The sequence below is a fragment of the Aythya marila genome, assembly GCF_965140915.1.
Source record: "Aythya marila genome assembly, chromosome: 8".
In the NCBI taxonomy this organism is placed as follows: Eukaryota; Metazoa; Chordata; class Aves; order Anseriformes; family Anatidae; genus Aythya; species Aythya marila.
In genome coordinates, this window is record NC_139049.1 from 18,729,353 (window position 1) to 18,746,325 (window position 16,973).

Here is a 16,973-nt window from a genome sequence, read left to right on the forward strand (position 1 = left end):
CCTTACAGTTCTTGGGGAACTATAATGTAGCATGTGAAAGTGTTCAGTTGTTGAGAAAGGCATTCTACTATACTGTAATGCAAAGAAGACTCAAGATTGGAAGCTTTCCTAAAGATCTAAGAACTGGTATGTTTTGAAGTTCACTTAAAAAATCACAGGTAAAATATTTAAGAAATGCAATCAGAGAGAGAAAAAAAAAATCAGTAGGGAAATACCAGAAGTTTACAGTGAACTGGAGTAACTCTAAGGCTGATTAAATTAAATGTAATGCAGCAGTCACAGAAGGAAACTTTAGTTTGAAAATGGCCATCACATTGTGAAAGATGAACTAAGTTGATGAAGAAAGTAGGGAAGTGGAAGGCTAATATTGCAATGTACATGTACAGCACTTGTTTAGAATTAGACCATATTGAATAGAGCTGCTCAGAAATCTGGAAAGAAAACTGAGTAATGGCATGCAAAGACAAAAGGTTTGCCAGAAGGCAACATTTGTAATAAGTGCTTTCAAAGCGCTAAACTATCTTTTTGGATGTCATAGGAGAGAGTTGATGAGTTGAAGGTGACAAAGAGTCATCTTTTAGAAGACCATAAACAACAGGGAAAATACATAATTTTCAGAATCAGCAATCTATCAAAATTATAACCCATCATCATGGTATGCTGAGCAGTCATGGAAAAAAAATCAGACCACTGGACTATGCTTAATAGCAATGATATATTTATAAATTTCCTAAAGCCTACTAAAATATTTCATTTCAGGACCTACTCTGCTTCTGATCTACTCATGTTAGAGATAAAAGGAGATCTCAATGGTTTACAAAGCTGCATTTCCCCCACAGTCCAAATACATTCTATGTTTTGGGGAAATCTGAATGAAATAACAGCAATATTAAGCAGAAAAATTCTTTATAACAGTCTGAACTGTGATTGCATCATGCTGACTAATGTAGCTTGACATATGGGAAGATTCCTGGTTGAAATTTTCCCCTAAGTTGTAAAGCAAAGATGAAGATTTTTAATAAAAGATCTATCCTCTAATTGACATATTACTATACAATGTTTCTCTGGAGGTTAAATGTTCTTCACTTCTAACTTTTTAAAATCTGTTTATCATTTAAAAAAATGAAGAATAGAACATTCCCTAAGATTAACTAGCGTAGCTAGCAAAGCAAACTTATGTAATAGAAACAAATTACATTAGACCACAGTAGCTGACATGAGAAAAAAAATATATAATTTCAAATAAGGTTTTTGAACTGTCAGAATCGATGAAAATTGGTGGTATTTGTGTACTTATGTCAACTTTTCCCTGTGGACTATATGGACTATATAGCCCCCATTTTAAAAGTGTTATGGCTCACTAAAAGATACTTCAAGCCCTTTATATTTGTCCTCTGAGTTATTTTGGATCTGGGTTATAGAAATTATCTTCATCTTTAAAGAAAAAAGTCCTATTTTCTTTAAAGCTCACATCTTATACCATATTTCTAAATGCACTGCTCTAAATTTTAAGCAGAAATGTCATATGTGACCATCTCTGACAGTAGAGTTAAAAACAAAGCACAAAATACTACAAAAATTTTAATCTTGAAATATATCAAGGAACAGTTTCTTAGTTTATATATTATAATTTTATATCCTTTTTTGAGCAAACTGTAGACAGATGTCTTAGCAGGAAGCAGATGTTGTAGGGAGAGATTTATAGTGGAAGCAAAGATACTTGTAGAAAAAAAAAATCTTTTATAGAATTAAATTCAGGCTAAAATAGAGAATTATATATGTAAATGAAGGTAAGAAATTATATTTTAACATGCACTGTAAGTATACTAGTATCCATAGGAGGGCTTTGGATAAGCAACGTTTCCAGGAAAGAAGCACAGTTTGGGGCTATAGTAAATGTTGAAGTGTGAGGAATGATGAACTTTTAGTGAAAATTTTGAGTTAGAAGTTTGTGGAAGACAAGAATGAGGGTAACTCACCAGCTATGCCCACTGTCTAACTTTCTTCATGGATAGTATTTATTTAAACAGATAAATAATGTCTCTTAAGTCATCATTCTTAATTGGGAAAAGTTTAGGTTCAGCTGCATGTCTACAAAGGGCTAGGGACAAGATAAGGCTAAATTTCTGTCCTCTTTCCTTTAGAGGTTCTACAAATGTCCTTTGTTATTAGATGTAATGAAAATTAGGTTTCTGGACCTTCCTCATTTTTTAGGTTATCTGGAGAAATCAGCTTTTGCTGATATTGATCTTGAGATGAACTCATATCCAAAATGACATTATAGATGATAAAGTTTTGTTTAGCTGGTAAAAACACAGTTCAAAGATGAAGACAATTTTCTGTCCCCACCTCCAAAACGGGGGAGAGAAAAAAAAAAAGTGGAGATTAATCCTTTGCTTTGTATAAAATATCAATGTAGTTGTAAAGTGCCTGGCACTGTATACGTAATATTATATTACGTATAAGTTTCTACTACAGTAGTAGTAGAAAATTAAATTTCCGAGTAAAAAACACCAGGCATTTTTTTGGAAGACCAAACTATGTTACATATTTGCATATAGGAAAGTAGCATAATGAAATATCAGGTTTTATAAACATACATACAATCATACATACAAATCCTTTATTTTTCAGTGATTAAGTTCTAGCCAGTATAGCAAAATTCTGAAATTTTAAAGGAGGAGCTATCAGGTCATCTGAAATATTTCCTTTTTTTAAAAAAAAAAAAAAATAATAATAAAAGGCTGTTTTATTTTCCATTAGTCACACTTTCTGTACTGACGTTTTCATCACCCTCATGTTGTAGATGTGTAGAACTTGTTATCCTCATAATCTGAATATTTCCCAAGATTTTTCTGAGTGAGACAGGACAATTCTATTTATTTGTTTGTCTGCTTATTTATTTATTTTTAAAGCGTGTTTTCAGAAGACTACAGAATATTTGAAATTTTACTTTTTTTTTTTTTTTATTTCGTAACTTTTAATACTTTAATATTACACTGACTAATAGAACACAGTATTATTCTAGCAGAAATTTATCTAAAATTAATATTTTAAAGTAACATCGCATCTTATCAACAGTTATTCAAAGTTCTACTGTATAATCTTATTCTGACTTGGAACCCAGTCAATGTTTTTGATCACCATTAAGTCCTACTCAAAAGGCTACAACAAACAACAAAGTTTTTTGTTGTTCGTTTGTTTTTTGAGTAGGATGGTCTTACTGCAGTTATAAAAATATAATATCTAACATGTTCAGCTTCATAGAAAACATTGTTGTAGAGAGGAATTTCATAAAAAATGATGGTCGAGTGTCCTGGTTTCAGTTAGAACAGAAGTTTCAGATACAAAAATATGCACTTAAGTGTTTACATCCCTTGTGAGAAATACTACACTATGACTATCTCTAGCCTGTGAATAGCTTTATGTAATTAAAAAATAAATATCTCACAACTGTATTGGCTTCTAAAGTTTGAATTAGGATATCAAAATTTGGGAGAGGGAGACTTAAAGGAGTCATCTTGAAAAAATTACCTCTTGGTGAAGCTGGAAGTTACCAAGCATTAGTCATGCTCAGTTTTCTGATAATATACCTTCATTAAGTTTGAAAGATAAATGCATTTTATGATCAGGGTAACTTGTTGATAAATTAAACCAATTCACACTTTGAAATTGCATTATTATAATCTGTGGTATACTGCACAGGTCAGGACAGTGGTAAAAGGGAAGTTTCTAGCCGTTTTCTGAAGTAGCCTGGTTACTTTATATTGAACAGGTTTCACAAGCCTGGAAGGGAGAAAAAGAAGAAATACTATCTAACTCTGCCCAATAACGGCATGTGACAGATGGGATTTATGAATCTCATGACTTGGTCTTTATTGATCAGAAGCTGATCATAACAATTGAGATAATAAAAATAGAGTTAAAACCATTCACAAATAATGCTTGGACTTAATAAAGAATAGGCTTTATTGATTTGTAATGTCAACTGTGTTTGAAAGAGACATACCATATGCTCAGCATATGAAAATAGCAGAAATAAAAATCAAAAGAAATCTCTACAACCCTTTCAACCAATAAAGTTTTAAATGTGTTTGTAAAGAATTGAGTGGGCTTACTGCAGCAACCCATGTGTGTTTCATAATATCCCATTGTCTACATGAACAGTACAAAAAAATCAGTTAAAATCAATTAAGTATGCTTTTGCTGGTAACTTGTGTAAAACTGTTTTACTATTTTACCAATATTTTTCTGGCTTCTGATCTATCTTAAGTATATTTCCAATAGGAAAAAAAAAAAAAAAAGAAAAATATTTTTGTCAGTGTCTTTTCTATGTAACGTACCTGCCATGGATGCACAACATTCCAATGTGAAAACAATCATAACCTGATTTGGCATGCCTTCATCTTCCAAAAATATTTTTTAAGCATTTTATATGTCTCTTATAAATCTCCTGCATCCCATCATGTCAAATTCTGGTCATAGGCCAAAGAACCTCTGGCTTCATGCACTATTTTAAGATAGCATGCCAAAAATGCATATTTGAGAAATCAAAGAAATAATGCAGTGTAGATATATGATGTGTAAAGTAAGACTTGATGTTGTTACAAAGGATTTTAATGTGGAACCTACAGCCTTTGGAATCTGGCATATGAAAAAGATGTTTATGTTTATTTACTACCTAATCCATAAGAATTGTAAGAATATGAACATTGTTTCATTCACTACAGGATTAGGAGTAGTTGCCTCCTACAGTACGTGTTCATGTTAAACTCATACCCTACTGCCATTAGGTGAGATGGGTTTTCTCATCTGTTTTTTGCCAAAATTGATTTCACACAGATGTGGAAGCTCACAGTTCTCATATCTAGACTTTTTGCAAGGTATATGTATGAACATTGATCGTACATGTAATTACTCCACTGGTCAATTCAATGTAAGTTTTGAGAACTTGTAGGTTTTTTTTTTGTTTGTTTGTTTGTTAAGTGATTGACAGTTTTTTGAATTGCAAAACTGTTTAATTATAATAGAAGCAATGAAAATTAATTTAAGGAAGAAAATAAACTAGAAAATATACTGCCGAAAACATACTACTTCTTTTATTAGCTATTTCTTTAAGAATCTTTCCACTGGAACTTATCTTTGTTCTAGTCTACCCCCAATCTTCCTCTTCTCTTTTAGAAAATGTCTTGTAAATGTTTAAGATGGTCTGTGCCTAGCTGTTCCTTATGTTATGTAGCTTTGGAAAAGAGCAAAATAATGGGACTTCTCAGTGTCAAGATTGTTTACTAACCTTTTATCTCCTTCTTGGTCAAAATTTATTGTAGATTGAGACTTTTCTCATGTCCTATTTGAGAGTCAGCAATTAATCTAGAACTTCATTCTATAACTTTGTTACATCATTTGACCAAGAACTTAAATTAGTACAGATCAGCATTTCTGAATTGTTAATTGTCAAGTGTTAGCCTTGGCTAGCAGCCAAATACATCCTTCCCTCCCCTCCCCCAGTAGCTTGTCCCCTCTCCCATGGGAGGGTAAGAAAACAGAATGAAGGTGTGAACACTCATGGATCAAGATAACATCAATTTAACTCGGGAAACAATAGCTGTGTGTACAAGCAAAGCAAAAAAAGCTTGCATTTGCTACTACCCATTTACAGGTCACTTTCCATCCACTTCGTGTAGGACCTCAGTATGTGAAACGGTTGTTTGAGTATCTAATACCTTACTTTCTTCCTCTTCCTTTCCTTGAGCATTTATTACTGAGCGTAACATCATATGGCATAATATATCCCTCTGGTCAATTTGTGTTAGCAATCCCAGCTACATCCCCTCAAAGATTTTGCCCATCAAGAGCCTGCTTGGTGGAGAAAAAGAAAGCACTGATGCTGTGCAAGTACTCTTCAGCAATTTTTGAACAATCAGTACTTTTTTAGCCAGAAATCCAAAGTGCAGTAACATAGCACTGCTATGAAGAAAGTTTACTCCATCCCAGCCAGACTCAGTACATTAATATTGACCAAATAATTCTTCAAAAAGATGAACAAAACAATGCATAGTAGAGGACTTCTAATGATGAACTCTTTTCCAGCAACTCCTACCAGGTCAGGCTTCTTGCATCAGGGGAAAAAGCTTGGCATGCCAGAGCAAGAGGAAAGTAAACAGTGTGATTATCAATATATCTCTCAAACTCTTTGCCTTCATTGTTATTGATTCATCTGTCACATGTCTATTTAAAAAGAATATATTTAAGAAAATCATTTATTTAGGAAATAATACGTTTAGTTGCTAACAAACATGAAGGTCTTGAAAAGCAAAAAGAAATGAAATAGGACAGGCTTTTAGCACTGGCTTTTAATAACAACTTCTATGTTCATCCTGAAAGAGTTAAAGTACTTTGTAGTGTGAAATGTGCAGTTGAGCTACTTGCTGAGGTGATCGGCTCCGGGGCAGATGTGTTCTGCAGCAGAGTGGGGCATTGGGCAGGCAGGGCTAATTTTTCCAGCACCAAGCCCACTCGAGGGAGCTGCCAGGACACGGCAGCCTTCACAAAGGAGGTGAACGAGGCGAGAATGAGGCATAGGTGGAGCCAGCAGCAAAGGCGGAGACAACAGATCCCCCCCCCCCCCCCACAGACTGTTCATAAGCTGCTCCTAGAGAGCAGGGAGTGTGGCGCGTCAGAAGGGTGAGGTGTGACAGTTAACAGGAAGGGCAAATAGTGTTGTGCGTTAGAAGGGTGAGGTGCGGCAGTTAGCCTAGGCAGGGCGAGCAGGAAGGGCAGAGCATTCCCCCTGCCCATACGAACACCTCTTCTCACGGTGGTCTACCGCTAGCTCAGCTGCAATGGTGTACACCAGGTACAGCACGCTCTCCAGGAAGTCAGTACACACCCAGGCTGACTGCCCGCTCAAAACTGCGGCAGTTCAGGACTCCAGGTGCAGGGAGTGACTGAGGCTGTTGCTACCACCTGCAGGGGGCAAAGAGACTGTGTGCGTGAGGTGTGAGCAGGTGGACGACCTGGCCCGCCTCATGGCAGAACTCAAGGAGGAGGACAGGTACTGGGGTGAGACACCCCAAATGGTGTTGCTGTTGGGCAGAGGCAGGGGACCTAGGAGTTGAGGAGGAATGGAAACAGGTCCCTGCTTGACATCGCAGGCGATGCCCCCCCTACCGGCCCCACCTTCCCAGGTGCCCTTACGCAACAGGTTTGAGGCCCTGGAGCTTGAGAGACCGGTAGCTGAGGAAGAGATAATAAGTCTACCCAGGAGGATGCCTAGGGCGAGGAAGTCGACTCCACGCCTCAGGACTGTCTCCACCAGGACAGAAAGAAGGGTGATTGTTGTGGGTGACTCCCCTTCTCAGGGGAACGGAGGACCCTATTTGTCGGCCTGACCCTACCTGGAGGGAAGTCTGCTGCCTCCCTGGGGCCAGGGTCATGGACATTGCCAGAAAGCTTCCCAACCTGGTTCACCCCTCTGACTATTACCCTCTTTTAACAGTCCAGGCTGGCAGTGATGACATTGAAGAGAGAAGCCTGAAGACCATCAAACGGGACTATAGGGGACTGGGACGGTTAGTGGATGGAGCTGGTGTACAGGTGGTGTTTTCGTCCATCCCTACGGTGGCAGGGAGGGGTACAGAGAGGACACGGAAAGCCCCCCTGATAAACACGTGGCTCAGAGGCTGGTGCCAACACAGAAATTTTGTGGGTTTTTTTGACCGTGGGGCGCTTTTCTCGGCACCCGGACTGATGGCTGCAGATGGGTCCCTATCTCTAAGGGGAAAACAGATCCTAGGCCAAGAGCATGCGGGGCTCATTGAGAGGGCTTTAAGCTAGGTAAGAAGGGGGTCGGGGCTGAAACAAGGCTTGTTAGAGCTGTGCCAGGGGGAACAATGGCAAGGCTGGGAGAGGAGGCAATGGCCCAACTGAAGTGCATCTACATGAATGCACGCAGCATGGGTAACAAACAGGAGGAGCTAGAAGCCATCGTGTGGAAGTGGAAGATAGCTTCCTGACGCAGCTGGTTAGTGAGTCTACCAGGGGAGATGCCCCGTTAGACCTTCTCTTCACAAAGAGAGAATGACTGGTGGGAGATGTGGTGTTTGGAAACTGTCTTGGGCAGAGTGACCATAGAATGGTAGAGTTCTTCATTCTCGGAGAAGCCAGGAAGGGGACCAGTAAAACCGCTTTATTGGACTTCTGGAGGGCCGACTTTGAACTGTTCAGGACACTGGTTGGTGGAGTCCCTTGGGAGGCGGTTCTGAAGGGCAGAGGAGTCCAGGAAGGCTGGGCACTCTTCAAGAAGGAAATCTTAATGGCGCAGGAGCGGTCTGTCCCCACGTGCCCAAAGACGAGCTGTCGGGGAAGACTGGCCTGGCTGAACAGAGAGTTGTGGCTTGAGTTTAGGAGGAAAAAGACGGTTTACAACCTTTGGAAAAGAGGGTGGGCCACTCGGGAGGACTATAAGGATGTTGCGAGGCCCAAAATTAGAAAGGCCAAAGCTCATCTGGAGCTTGTTTGGCGACCTGCTATGACACTTGGATGTACGCAAGTCGATGGGGCCGGATGGGGTCCACCCGAGGATACTAAGAGAACTGGTGGAGGAGCTGGCCAAGCCACTTACCATCATTTATCAACAGTCCTATCTATTGGGGGAGGTCCCAGTCGACTGGCGACTAGCAAACGTGACGCCAATCTACAAGAAGGGCCGGAGGGCAGACCTGGGAAACTATAGGCCTGTCAGTTTGACCTCAGTGCCAGGGAAACTCATGGAGCAGATTATCTTGAGTGTCATCACGCAGCACTTACAGGGCAACCAGGTAATCAGGCCCAGTCAGCATGGGTTTATGAAAGGCAGGTCCTGCTTGACGAACCTGATCTCCTTCTATGACAAAGTGACGCACTTGGTGGACAAGGGAAAGGCTGTGGATGTGGTCTACCTTGACTTCAGCAAGGCTTTTGACACCATTACCCACAGCATTCTCCTCAAGGAACTGTCTGCTCGTGGCTTGGGCTGGCGTACACTTCGTTGGGTTAAAAACTGGCTGGATAGCCGGACCCAAAGAGTCGTGGTGAATGGAGTCAAATCCAGCTGGAGGCTGGTCACTAGTGGCATTGCCCAGGGCTCGGTGCTGGGGCCGGTCCTGTTTAATATCTTTATTGATGATCTGGATGAGGGGATCGAGTGCATCCTCAGGAAGTTCGCAGATGACACCAAGTTAGGTGCGTGTGTTGATCTGCTCGAGGGTAGGAAGGCTCTGCAGGAGCATCTGGATAGGCTGCACCAATGGGCTGAGGTCAACTGCATGAAGTTCAACAAGGCCAAGTGCCGGGTCCTGCACCTGGGGCGCAATAACCCCAAGCAGAGCTACAGGCTGGGAGATGAGTGGTTGGAGAGCTGCCAGGCAGAGAAAGACCTGGGAGTATCGTCGGATAGTTGGCTGAATATGAGCCAGCAGTGTGCTCAGGTGGCCAAGAAGGCCAACAGCATCCTGGCTTGCATAAGAAGCAGTGTGACCAGCAAGTCTAGAGAAGTGATTGTCCCCCTGTACTCAGCTCTGGTGAGGCTGCACCTCGAGTACTGTGTTCAGTTTTGGGCCCCTCACTACAAGAAGGACATGGAGGTGCTTGAATGAGTCCAGAAAAGGGCGACGAAGCTGGTGAGGGGTCTGGAGATCAAGTCTTACGAGGTGCAGCTGAGGGAGTTGGGTTTGTTCAGCCTGGAGAAAAGGAGGCTCAGGGGTGACCTTATTGCTCTTTACAGGTACCTTAAAGGAGGCTGTAGAGAGGTGGGGGTTGGTATGTTCTCCCACGTGCCTGGTGACAGGATGAGGGGGAATGGGCTAAAGTTGCTCCAGGGGTGTTTTAGGTTGGATATTAGGAAGAACTTCTTTACTGAGAGGGTTGTGAGGCGTTGGAATGGGCTGCCCAGGGAAGTGGTGGAGTCACCATCCCTGGAGGTCTTTAAGAGGCGTTTAGATGTTGAACTTAGCGATGTGGTTTAGTGGAGGACTTATTAGTGTTAGGTCAGAGGTTGGAGTCAATGATCTTGAGGTCTCTTCCAACCTAGACAATTCTGTGATTCTGCTTTATTGTGATATTGTTATTCTATGTGAAATCTAAGTTAGACTTGGTAATAGCATAAGCAATTATTTTTTAATGATTTTTTTTTTTTTTCAACATAAGATATACCACTTAAAGTTTAGAAAACAACTATGTCAATGAATAGTGTAAGATGCATACAATGAGGGAAGCCCTGAAGAACCTCTTAAAAGATAAAAACTCAAAATAGTTTGCACTTACATACACTGAATTTCTAACATACATCTAACATCCATACTAATCTGAGACAGTGTATATGCAATGTTGATCTAAAGACTACATCTGAGAAACCTTGCAATAGTATACACCATAAAATACAGCTAATACATCTAATAAAGTTGTAGAGTTGCAACAACACAATCAAGATTTGAATATAGGGTCTTATGGAATGCAAATGTTCCTCTTTTAGTGTGTTAGTGGTTTAAGCCACTAATGCAAAGACTTCAACAAATAACACTGTAAGTAACTGAGAAGCCTGTCTGCCCTGATCATCTGGATAGACTTTCACATTCTGTGTTGGATGGGCATGTGCCACTCTTCAGCAAATGCTTTGCTAGACTAGTTTAGGTGATACTCTTCAGAGTATTTGAGAGTATTTGAGAGTATTCAAGAAAAAAGGGGTGCTTAGCAAGTGTTTGTAAATTGGCCAAAATATGTATTTCTACTATTTCTTTTAATGTAGCACATTTCTTCAAACACAGTGGTTTTCATTTCTAGATCCTAAACAAAATAATGAATTTGTCCCCAAGAGCACTTTATCAGTCTGGGGAGGAATTTATGAAAGTCTTTGCAACAGGACTCCCATTACCAGAACTAAAAAATGTAATTGCTTGATTTTTTTTCAAAATCTCTCTTTGCTAGAGACTATAATTTTGAGTGGAAATCAGCTACTTGAAACATCCTGTAGTCGTCAACTTAAGCCAAAATAATATCTTTGTAAATTCCAAGCAGGTTGTAGAAAAACATATGTCTCAGCAAATACAACAAATCTTCACAGCAGAAATCATACACATGAACCAGATCTCCATCTGAAGTAGTAACAAAGATCATAGAGGCAGCCCTTGCATAGGCATCTCACAGTTTAATGAAAGAAATTGCAGTTGAAAACTAAAAGATTAAAGAACCACAACCAAAAAATATCCAAAGTTATAACATTTATAATTACAAGCAGTTTCCAGATGCAAAAGTGCTCAGTTGTTTCTACTACAAGCTCACAATTCAAGCTATATCTTTCATTGATCTACAGATGCCCTTCAGGTTGACTTTTGTGTATAGTTCTGCCTGAGTATTAAAAGTCCAGTCACTTCACTGGGATAGTCCAGATGTAGAAGAAGGCAATATATAGCAGTTTACAGCATCAACTGCATCTTTCTTCTCAAATTTATATATTTCAAATCTGTTCTCATCTATTATATTTGATGTGCATGATGATTAATAAAATATATAAAAATAAACAAGTAAAAAATACAGTAAACAAATGAACCTCTTATTTTTATGATAGCAAAATAAAACATTTAACATACATTTGAAATTCCACTGGTAAAAACAAACAAATACACACAAAAAAAGACAAAAACTATCGGAATAGAGACCTTCATATTATTTGTTTTGTAATGAATGCAAACTTGCTGCTGACTGCAACAATGATCTCATAGTTATTTTTAATATCCAGGACATAGGGAAAGGGAAGAATGTATGATTGGCTGTGTAAAGTAAGTAAATTGGTTCTTTCTGTACAACCAGGGGTTCCCAAATTGAGGAATAACCTAAATTCATAATTTGAACTTGAGAATGTTTGATCACTAATGGCCATCTTACTAATAAGTTATTTAACAACAACAGATGGAATTGTATAGTTTAGTGAGATGCAAAAATATTAATATCCTTCTTAGTGCATCTGATGTAATCTCCTCCTTTGATTAGAAATTACAAAGGAAAGGGATACAGAAGGGAGGGAAAGGAGACCAGGAAAATGAAAGAAACATCTAAGTTACAGTTGAGTGTTGATAGGGATGAGTAATGTGGTCAGTTATGAATGTAGTTTGAAAATTACAGGACCATCAGAGTAGTGAATTTCTGAGAGAAATTTCAAAAAGGGTACTAACATCCAAAATATCTAGAAAGATTTTATGCTATGGTGGCTTCAGTGATTAAGCACCAGGCTCAAAGATCCAAACAGTCCATTTAATCTTCTGTTCTGCTGTTGTTATAGTATAAGACATACAGAATGCCTTTCTTCAAGAAGAGGCATAATGTAAGAAAATATCTAGTTTATTATGTTCTATCGTTTCACATTATAAAGGTACATGGTACAGCATACTGAAAAGCTTTTCACAAAAGCTGAAGAATGCATATTTCACTTAGAGTTATTAGTCTTTGGCACTTAATGGCAGACAACCAGACACCACTGCTTAGAACGTACCTGTGTGTGTTCCTATGAATATCTATATGTACTTCAGTATTTCATTACTTACAGCTTACTTCACTAAAGATGTCTATCTTCTAACTTAGTATATGGTTTACATCTACTTCATTTCCATAAGGCATTATCCAGTAGATTACTACTAGACTCCAAAATGTTAATATCTCTTCTTAGAATTTTAGTCTCATTTTTTACTGCCAAACTCCCAAAATAAAGAATAGAATTCACATAGTAATTTCAAAGTAAAGTTAACCTAGTTTGAAAATCTTTCTGTCAGCCTTAACTGGTGCTGGCCAAAGGCCAAGTGTTTGTCAGACAGGTTTTGGCAGTGGCTTAAAAATTAAATCTATTTCTGTTTCTCTTTTTATTTGTATTTATTTTTATATCAAGCAGACATACATTTTTCACCTTTTTTTTTTTTTTTTTTTTGGACACAGATTCAAACTACTAAGTGGCATTTTGTAAGACTGCAGAACTCCATGAAAGATATCTTCTCAAAAACATTTTAGCAACCATAAAACCAAAAAGGGATGCTGAATTGAAAATATGTGATTGAGTTTAATTCTTGGTTTCTATTTTTTTTGTCTGTTGTCATGCTAGTTAGTGTCCATTTTGCATTTGAGTTTTATGTACCCTCCTAAATGATGATGCAGGTTTATAAAAGATGTTTGTTTATTTGTTTTTGTTTTTATGGGATTAAAATAATGAATAACACTTGCTTCCTCTTCAGGATAGCCATTCTTACTTTTTCGGTGAACTCCTAGATAATTCAAACAGGAAGCATGCTTTCCAGTTCCAGTAGATTGCCCCTTTTTGCATCAGTACCATGTTTGAGATGATGGAGGAAATGTTTTACAAAGTTTCACAAATACATAATTTTACTACTTGACAACAGGGAAGGAAAAAGGGTTTGCCTGTCAGGAATGCTGTCTGCTGTAAAGAAAATAGCCAACTGATAACTGCCTAAAAATTGGTCAATTAAAGTTGAATGGCCAATGAACAGTTATGGTGGAATAAGTCTCATTTTAGGACAAAGCATAAGCATATCTGAACACTGTCCGTTAAGAGATTTATTCTCTATTTCGGCAGAGAGAACTGGAAATTAAATCTGTCACTGAAGTTGCTAAACCATACAGTACAAAAACTATTCTCATCTAATAAGTTGTACGAAATGGAACTCGAATGAAGTTTGAATCTCAAAAAGGTTATTTCCTTTAGGAATATGATCTGTTACTTTTGCGGTAGTTAGTTGACCAATATACACTCAAATTGGAAAAACCAAGAGTGATCAGTATTAAGAACTGTCCTCATCTCTATTAAAACCTGAACTCAGCAATGAAGTGAAGCATGTGACTTATGTTGGGCACCTATACTCTCATTAACAAAAGTGCTAAGGATGCAACTAGAGACATTAATTATTTTTTGTAAATTTTGGAAAAATACAAATGAATATAGAATGTCTTTGACAGGGTAATATGACTTATTTTTAAAATGTAATAATTACTTTCCTAAGATTTCAGATGCTTTTTGAAATTATTATTGCTAGTAATAAAATAGAATTGTATTCCCATGTAAAATGCTAAGAACTGTGAAAAGCCCTTCATGTTAGAGCTTTCATAGTTTCGTCTGAAAATTCTGTCAAGTCAATTCTATTCCACAAAATTGTCTTGATTTATTAAAAAACAATGTTTTTTAATAAACATATGTTTAGTTGTATATTTTCTTTCCAGGTCTCTTGTGTAGGTCATGCACGATGATTAATTTAGTAGTAGACAACAGATGAACTACACTTATCTTTTTAGCTAATGTTTAAGTTTTGATTTTTTTTTTTTTCATGTTTTATTCAAAGGTCCATTGATGTCAGTTGGGAGTCTCTCACATTACATTTTGGATCAGGTTGCTAATTTTTACCCATTGGGGAAATTCTTTCTAGGTGGTAATTTAAACAAAGGTGATCAAAAGTGATGAAGAAGTACCAGAAAATTCATGAGACAATTTTTTTTTACCACACAATTTGTAACCACTTTATTTTAAATCCCTAGGATTTAGACATTCATGTGGGTTGCCAGATTAAGTATCTGTGTTTTTTTATAACCTTTGGTTATAACAAGATGTCTGGAATGTTTGAAGTCTATAGGAATGAAAAAAAAAAAAAGAAAGAAAGAAAGAAAAAAAAGACTTTTGTTACTAAGGCATAAGTGTTAGTTTAAAATTTTGCTTGCACTCAGGGTATCAATACAGTAGCTTAAATCTTGGTTTGCCTTCTGTCATATGGCATGTGCAACCTGAATACTTGTTTTAATGCTGCTTAAAGAGGTCTGCTTATTCTTGGCCTAGACTCTTGCACTGGAAGTTCATTGAAGGAAACTAAGTGAGGAAGCTCCTTGCTGTTAAATTCAGTCTTAAAAATATGAACATTTAATTTAGAGCACTGTTATTTTTTTTGCAGAGACTTTATTGGAGTAGGATAATGGATTGGATTTTGTGATTCTGTGATTTTTAGATCCTGTCTTTTGAAAATACTCGTATTTCTCCAGTGTTTCTCAGTGGCTCTGGAGAAGGAGCCTCAGAGAGCCATCAAAAGGGAAGCAGACAAACAAACAAATTTTGAAAAGACAGGTCTGTCCGGAAAGTCTGTGGTCTAAATGAAATCTGTATGTTGAGATATTCTAGTTCCTCCAGCCTTCTCCAATAAATCTCTGCAAATCAGCTTTCACTTAATGTATGTACTTCTCTGGGGAGTTTATGCATCAAGTATAAACTTCAGAGATTTTATTAAGTATATTATTAAGTATAAACTTTCAGAAATTTTATTTTATTTTATTTTATTTTATTTTATTTTATTTTATTTTATTTTATTTTATTTTATTTTATTTTATTTTATTTTATTTTATTTTATTTTATTTTATTTTATTTTATTTTATTTTATTTTATTTTATTTTATTTTATTTTATTTTATTTATTTTATTTTATTTATTTTATTTTATTTATTTTATTTTATTTATTTTATTTTATTTATTTTATTTTATTTATTTTATTTTATTTATTTTATTTTATTTTATTTTATTTTATTTTATTTTATTTTATTTTATTTTATTTTATTTTATTTTATTTTATTTTATTTTATTTTATTTTATTTTATTTTATTTTATTTTATTTTATTTTATTTTATTTTATTTTATTTTATTTTATTTTATTTTATTTTATTTTATTTTATTTTATTTTATTTTATTTTATTTTATTTTATTTTATTTTATTTTATTTTATTTTATTTTATTTTATTTTATTTTATTTTATTTTATTTTATTTTATTTTATTTTATTTTATTTTATTTTATTTTATTTTATTTTATTTTATTTTATTTTATTTTATTTTATTTTATTTTATTTTATTTTATTTTATTCTGTGAAAGATCTATCGTGCCAAATGGGATTTTACTGTCTCTCACAACTCTAACCATTACTATACCACAAAGCACATACCACAAAATGATGCTAAAAGTACATCAATGTGCCTGGTGGATATTTGTTCACATCACACGGTTTGGCTCAATTCAACGCACTTGGCAGTCTTTAGTCAAGAAAGGCCAAGAACTGGAATAGCAGGAGGGTTGCAGGTCAAAACAGATGCTCACTGGTGAAGTTTTGTGGTTAAGTTTGCATAGTGCCTGTCTACATTATGCTTGGCTCTAGTGTTGTCAGTCCTTCATTTTCATGAGCATGCAACTCATCGCAAACGTAAAATATATATATATTATGTGTGAATGTCTATATTATATTTGATGGACATTTTCTAGTAGAGTGCCAGATACTGAAATACTTATATAGCTGCAGAGAGGGGATTACTTATGATGCAAAGTGCCTGTTATTACAGCTGTTTTTCGTGGCATTTCATGGGATTTATTATTTATTTATTTATTTCATTATATATATATATATATATAAATATATATATATTTCATTATATATATAAAATATATATTGTCGATGAAGCTCAAGTAGCTTATGTAGTCTTTTACATTTATAACTGAAGCCATGGAAATTTATAGCATAATTAGGTACAATTCAATATATAAGTGTGATGTAGATTTCTACTTTGTCAATGTACCAGAAAACAATTGTTTTATCTTAGTGCTTTAAAGAGAATGAATGCTTTAAAAAGAGCTTCACTAAAAGCTAAAAGGATACATCTAAAATCACCTGTTTTTTATTTTTTATTTATTTATATTTTTAAAGTTTCTCAAAAGCTAATATATTTTCAAGACAAATACTAGACTGTTGGGGTAACTGACTAGATACATCTACCATCAGTTGTAATGATACGTATATTATGACATCATGACTGATATAGCCTGAAGAAATTACAACTCTTTTTATCAAATATATAAAAAAAAAAAATAAGTAATACACGTTACCACAAGAAACTGTTTTGTCCTCACTGTTTTATATAA